We start from the raw sequence: 6,368 nt of genomic DNA, 5'->3' as shown, positions 1-6,368 counted from the left end.
AGCGCGGAAACCGGGAAACTGGGCACGCGGAAGACTTCTATATATCGATGCTCATTGTCGATTGTCTTCTAACCACAGATGTGAGCCACCACGTGTTCATTACAATCACCCTGGGACAAATACGAACTCTTCCTTGAAGTCCTGAGTTATCTAGATCGTTTTTGTGGCCAGCCATACTCGCTTTCTCGCTTTTGCTTGTAATTCTTGCTGCCACTTATCTCCTAACTGTCTATTTCTTTGTTCTCTTGTTGGCAAATCTTTTAGACGCATATTTCTTCGTTCCTGACTTTCATTTCTAATTCATTCTGCTCCTTGTTGTCTTATGTATTTTAACCGCATATTTCTTTGATTTTCGTATTTGTTTTCACTTGTTTTAATTCCTGCTGCCAATTATCTTCCAATCGGTTATTTCTTTGTTCTTCACTTTTGGTTTTAACCCGTTATAATTTTCGCTGACAAAATTCGTTATAATTTTGATAAAAATTCTAGGACGTTTTGAATTCACAGAATTTAGCTTCACCTCCCAACATCTGACAGGATTGATTCATTGGAATTTATATAAATACCCCCGGAAAATTCCCCCCGTGGAAAATATCCCCCTCGGTAAATAAAGGGGGTTAAACACACCCCTAAAATAGGGGTTCGTGCGAACGCAATACCCACAGGGATTAACCTATCCAAAGTGCTATGGAAAGGCTTTATCCTGGGAGCACCTGTATCTCAAGGGAGCTCCCCAACTAGGGAAATATTATTTGTGAAAATCTAAAAAAGAACATTTAATCTATTGTTAAATATTATGTATCAGCATATCAGCATGGTGAAGTGGTGCCAGCTACCGAGGGAAACTCGATTTGGTCGCCAGAGTTCCGGTAGTTTCTGGATACAAAACAGACCAAACGAAATTTTTATTCAAATTCATAATCTTTATGTAGGCATTATAATCATAAAGGCATTTTTGTAGTAAATTTGCTTTTTCTCGTCATCGAAAATTGCTCTTTTTTTTGGGGGGGGGGGGAATTGACCAACTGAAATTTTTAATTTTACCAAATGGAACACAACTGTGGGAAAAGTATTTTTATCGAAGGGTGTTTGTATGGGCTCATCTCCTGATGAGCCTTTGTGTTGGGTGTTCGCCTTTGAAACATTTGTTTGATTTATTGTTTTAAATATTCGGTATGTGACGACTTATACTTACTTGCGACACGACTGCCTGTCCGTGTATTATTCTTTGCGGTTGAATGTGTATGGCTATGCTGTTTGACCTATGTAATTGGATGGATGAGTAGGGTTAAGGCCTCGTTCAATTACTCATCTATATTAATTACTAAAGCAGGAAAACAGTCTTCCTTTCTCCTTCTGTCTCTCTTTTTTGTTTTTACATTGTTTATATTTTATATATTGTTTATTATTTATTATATATTATTTATTATTCATTATATAATATTTATTATTTTTTATAGTTTATATTTTTTATTTTCGGTTGTGTGGTGTGTTTTTGAGTTAGTGCTGTTGCATAGGTGATTTCTTTTTTCACTATATTGCCTTTTGGTCAGCAGAACATCCCTTTCATCAAGTCCTAGAAGTCTCAACTTAATGTCATTAGCCATTTGACATTTCTTATATGTCTTTTGATAACCTGTATGTTCAGATACTGCTTGAAATTTTTATCCTAATGCTCTTAGTCTTGCAAGTAGTTGCAGTAGAATTAGTAATAGTGAGTGTAGCGGTAACAGTACAATTAGCAGTAATGTGCACTCACTGCCTTTGGTGAGATGATCTTCCCCTTTAAGCATTCTTTTAAAGTTCCAACTTAATACACTAATCAATATTGAGATCACAGCTTAGATACACAATACAGTTATGAAAACTCGATTTATTTTTGGGGCACAGTGTGCGGTAGCGATCCTAGCGGCTGGAGACAGGAAACTGGCAGTCTGAATCTAAAAGTCGGATCAAGTCACAGCTTATATACCAATACAAAACAAAATTGCGTTCCTGCCTATGGTGTTGTAGCACCATCTACGCGTCGGAGCACGAGCTTGGAGGAGGTGCCAAGTTTAGAGCTCTGTACCAAAAGCTTCTCATGGGCAAGATAGGAGTTTTCATAACTGTATTGTATACTTAAGCTGTGATTGAAATACACTATTTAGATAATGTGCGTGCACATAGCTTCCTTTGATTTTGTTCAAATTTCCCCCCAATGCTGTAAATGTAGTAGCGTTGCAGTAGTAGTGGCGGTAGTTGTAGTAATATTAGTAGCGTGCAAATATTGCCTTTTTGATTATCTTTCTTATCATTTCCGGAATTTTTCAAATTAGTATACTCGTTATTCCTGTGTTACAACCTTTTGACAATCCATATACGCATAATATGTTTTGATTTAATTTAACACTCCTCTCAAAATTCTCTGAAAGGCTCACCTAATTGTCCTTCGTCTTTTTTGAAAGTAAAGTTCAAATATGATATCATTCTCTTAAAAGGGAACTAGAATTATATATTTTCAATCAAATGAGACTATTCTAAAATTTCACGACCACCCCTTCCATAAAAACCTTATATGCCCCTGGGGCATAATTTATAACCCTTATTCTCAAACTCGGGGGGATTCTGTCAACCCCAAAGGCCTTATTCTGTGATCTTTGGAATATTTTTGAACAAATACCTTTCTCAAAATTTCTATCGGATCCATTTGGGGAAAATAAGACGGGGGCGGGAGGCTTTCTCTGATCACTTTGACTCTTAAAAAGGGCACTAGAAAATCCGATTTCCGATACAATAAACTCAGTCCAGAGTTCTTATGACAGTCCTTTCCACAAAAATGTTATATGTCCTCTGTGTACAACTTACAACACTTGCGCTGAGAAACGCTTTGGTAGTTGGAAGCGTGTCATCCTCAGAGATATAATTTCCAGAACTTTCAACTACGTTGAACAAAATAGTTATCTCAAACTTTTGATTAGATGCGTTTTGAGAATTGATGGGCATAGGGGGTGTTGCCCTGCAATCACTTTTGACTGTTGAAAAGGACATTATTCCTTTCAATTTCTCAATCGAATCAGCCCTTTTTGAAGTTTTTATGCCAACAAATAGCTATCTCAAAATTTCTATCACATATATTTCGGGAGAATACGAGACATATGGTTCTTATATAGCTGAAACTGAGCTGTAGCCTGTACCGCAAAAGCAAAATTTCTCTTCACTTTTCCACTAGAGTAGTTAAACAACTAACACTGTTTTTGCTCTAGATTATATGCAGGGTGTAAAATTTATTTAGATTTTCCATTTTACCATTCGTAAATAATAATAATAGTTTGTTTTTAACTCGTTACAAAACATAAGCAAAGTACTAGGAAAAAAAGAAATAAAGAAACTTCAATATACATTAATGCACAATCACTAACGGCAAAACAATCTAATTAACGGTTAGAAACAAACTAAAGAAAAAACAGCATTATCAGCTAAAACAGTATTTTAACCTTTCCAGTGACTCAGTAATATCCGTAGCACCGTATTTGCTAACACTGCTATGACTACGGTAAGAACAAGGCAAATAAAGTAGGTAATTCTTGTGCCGAAAGTACATCACTCGAATTAATTTAAGTTGCTTCTTCTGGAACAGTGGATACATATCAGACATAAATAAAACTGTGTGGTCATAAAATATACTATAAAGACGGGCGAGTGCTCAACGTGACTATCGATAACGATTAGCGACGATTTTCCCGTGCCTATCTGAAGCTTTTGTTTAATGTCAGACAAAAGCTTTTGTACGGAGCTCAGAGAGCCTACTGAAAACATGGATACCAAGCCACTTAAAAACATTCGCACATCGAATTGAAGAAAATCCACATGGCAGTTCAGAAACTGTAGCAGGTGATTTTATATTAAATACCATGTACTCACATGTTATCAACATTCAGGGTTAGTCCAATATTAGAAAAAAGACGAGAAACAAGATCAACTGAGCGGACCAGGTTTATCTTGTTCTGCTAATCAGCAATATGTCATCTGCGTAAGCAACATAGGAGATATTAGTATAGTTTAGAAAACAGGTAGATTTGATATTAATCAATGCGTAACTAACGTACATTTTGAAAAAAATAATGGGATATGACTCCTCCTTGACGAACGCCTGACCAAACAGGGATATTATAAAAAACACAATGACTGCATCTTGAGTCTAACATAAGAATCACCTTACCAAAAACTTAGCTTTAAAATAATTGACGAATTAACTCCTGATACAGCGAGAGAATGCCAAAACTGGGCATGGAAAACAGAATCAAATGCCTTAGCCAAGTCAAGCGTATAAATGTGAAGTTCATGACAGTTGGTCTGAGCATCCTGTAATAGAGTAGCTAGTGCGCGATGAGCATGTTGACAACCAGCATGTGGTTTGAATCCGAACTGATTCACATAAAGCTTACAGTTTTATTGATGTGTGGCTGAAGAATATATTCAAATACCTTACTTAGATTGTAGGCAACTGTTGGTCTACAAGAATTGCAATGCAACGGATCTTTTCTGCGTTTCAAAATAGAAGTGACAGTTCCCTATAAAGATGAATCTGGAACAAGGGAAGATGACAAACACATGTGGAAAAATAATTGTAAATGTGAAATCAAAGCAAGTGACGCTAAATTCAAGTGATTCACACAAATACCATCAGAGACCACACTTTTTTGTTTAAGTTGTTTTACACCATTTAGAACAGTCGCAAGGGAAACAGGAATAACATTTTTGTTGGACATTTGTGGGCAAAAGCTTAGAACAAAAATTTATTAAAAAACAATGCGTATTATAATTAATTGCATCAAAAATCCCTTTATAATGATTTAATCAAGCGTCACTAGAAATACACACACCACTGTAAGCAGACCAATTCATCTTGGTTGAATTGATAACACGTCTCCACTGAGCTGCATCTTTAGGAAACTTAGAGCCGTTATAGCGAATACTGCGCAAATACCGTTTTAAATGCAGCTTAGACCTTTGTCTTAAAACAAATACGTGTCCTCTCTTTGGTCGGCCGCATGCGATCCACATCCTCAGCCACAATTTAGAACGGTTCTTGACGAATTTTAATTCAGTATCTTTCTTCCAGAGAGATCTACGGGTATTAGAATGCACAGCAACTTCTTCAGTATGTTTTAAGTATTCAATGATACATTAATAATAGACATTCAAATCCAAACAAACTAAAGATGAGAAATCGCCAGTACATAGCAGGTAGAATGGGACTCGGACATTAGTGAGGAGTCCAAATAGAGTAGTAATATGTAAAACATTATTAGTATTCGGACAAACCCTTTTGTAATACCACTTCTTCGCAGGTGTGCCCACTAAATTACGGCTAAACGGATTCACAGAAAGGGCAATGGCTTGGGCTGAGTGGTTATAATCGCGTTCATATTCATCTACGCGCACTACCGAACAAGATATAGCAGTAGAGCAATTGTATTAACCAATTTTAGAGCCCCACTATTATGAATGCAACTGAAAATAAGGTCTTTTTCCACGATTTGACAATTATCTGGAAGGAAATCTAAGACTAAGTCAGTACTCGTGGACTGGTTAAGCACATCACAATTGAAATCACCGATAAAAAGCCATTTGTAGCCACGCTTTTCGATGTCTGTGACAACATTCTTCACAGAGGAGCACGCGGTGGAAAATCGAGAGAGGAAATCAATGCAATTTTGGTCACATGGCAGGTAAACATTGATGAGCACAAAAGCAATTAAAATATCGTTATATTTAAGGAGGGAAGGCAAAAGATCCAACAAACTTTGCTTAACGATGCAAACTAGACCAGCAGAGGGTCTCCCTCTCAGACACCGAGCTTTGGTAGTGAGAACACAATGCGTAATGTTTCTTCGCAGTAAATTGACACTGACAGCAGGGAAAAGATGCTCTGGAAAATTAAAATGTCATAGTCTGACATTTTCTGGTATATTGTTTGGTCCTTATCTTTAGTCACATTAAATTAAAGGAGCATAAACTGAAGTCTATCGACTCAATCATTTAAATGGGTTATAATTCTTAGACAGGACTTCACGAAGGATACGGCATTTGGGACTAAGGACACAAAGGGTCCACCGCTGCTGGTTCATTTTGGATTTGCTGCTTGACAGAAGAAAGAGCTCGAGGATTCATGCTGCCAGCACAACGAGAATAGTGCACAGATCTCTCACAGTTGGATATTGTTTGATTAGGAGACTGACATTAGTAGCAACAAAGTGGTGGTCTCACAAACATATCAGCTTGGTAAACTTCAAATTTCACTTTTATGCCGAGCCGTAAAGCATTTGAGAGTGTGATTCCATCTGTAAAAGTCACTTTTATTGCCATCGATTTTCCTATGTGTT

This window comes from Artemia franciscana, chromosome 18, assembly GCF_032884065.1.
Source record: "Artemia franciscana chromosome 18, ASM3288406v1, whole genome shotgun sequence".
NCBI classification, from domain to species: Eukaryota; Metazoa; Arthropoda; class Branchiopoda; order Anostraca; family Artemiidae; genus Artemia; species Artemia franciscana.
Note: the sequence above shows the minus strand (reverse complement) of the source record.